This window comes from Lynx canadensis, chromosome F2 (assembly GCF_007474595.2).
Source record: "Lynx canadensis isolate LIC74 chromosome F2, mLynCan4.pri.v2, whole genome shotgun sequence".
Taxonomy (NCBI): Eukaryota; Metazoa; Chordata; class Mammalia; order Carnivora; family Felidae; genus Lynx; species Lynx canadensis.
In genome coordinates, this window is record NC_044320.2 from 16490531 (window position 1) to 16491354 (window position 824).

Below are 824 nucleotides of genomic sequence, written 5' to 3' on the forward strand. Positions count from 1 at the left end.
TCAGGCCAAGATCTCTCAGTTCACAGGTTCAAGCCCTGTGTGGGGCTCTGTGCTGACAGTGCAGAACCTACCTGGGATTCTGTCTCCCTCTCTCTATCTCTCTGACCCTCCCCCACTCATTCTCTGTCTCTCTCTCTCTCTCTCTCTCTTTCTCTCTCAAAAGTGAATAAACATTTGGGGCACCTGGGTGGCTCAGTTGGTTGAGAGTCCGGCTTCAGCTCAGGTCATGATCTCACAGTCTGTGAGTTCGAGCCCCGCATCGGAGTCTGTGCTGACAGCTTAGAGCCTGGAGTCTGCTTCGGATTCTGTGTCTCCCTCTCTCTCTGCCCCTCCCCTGCTCATGCTCTGTCTCTCTCAGTCTCAAAAATAAACAAGAACATTAAAAATATAAATAAACATTTAAAAATAATAATGATAAATAAAAATAAAATGTGTTTTTATAAAAAGACACTAGAAGTCTGGACTATTCGTAAGTGTGGTTTCATTCATTTCTCTATATTGTACAAAAGTTAGCAGCCTTGCCTCCAAATCCTATTTACTACTTATTAAAAGGAAAAAAAAAAGAATTTTCATTAAAATTGAACAACTGGGCTATGAAAGAAGGAGGATTATAGCAAAATGCCCTTGACCCTCTCTCAAAAACAGAACCAGGCCCACATTTGAGGAATGCCAAATGATTCTCATTAAAGTAATGAGAATATTTTCAGTGACATGTGTCTGACCGACTTTAATTTAGTTGGCAGGACTCATGGCATCCAGAGACCCAAAAATACCACACAGCCAGCAGTTCCTGCTCAAACACACCTAACAGACGTATTTCACAC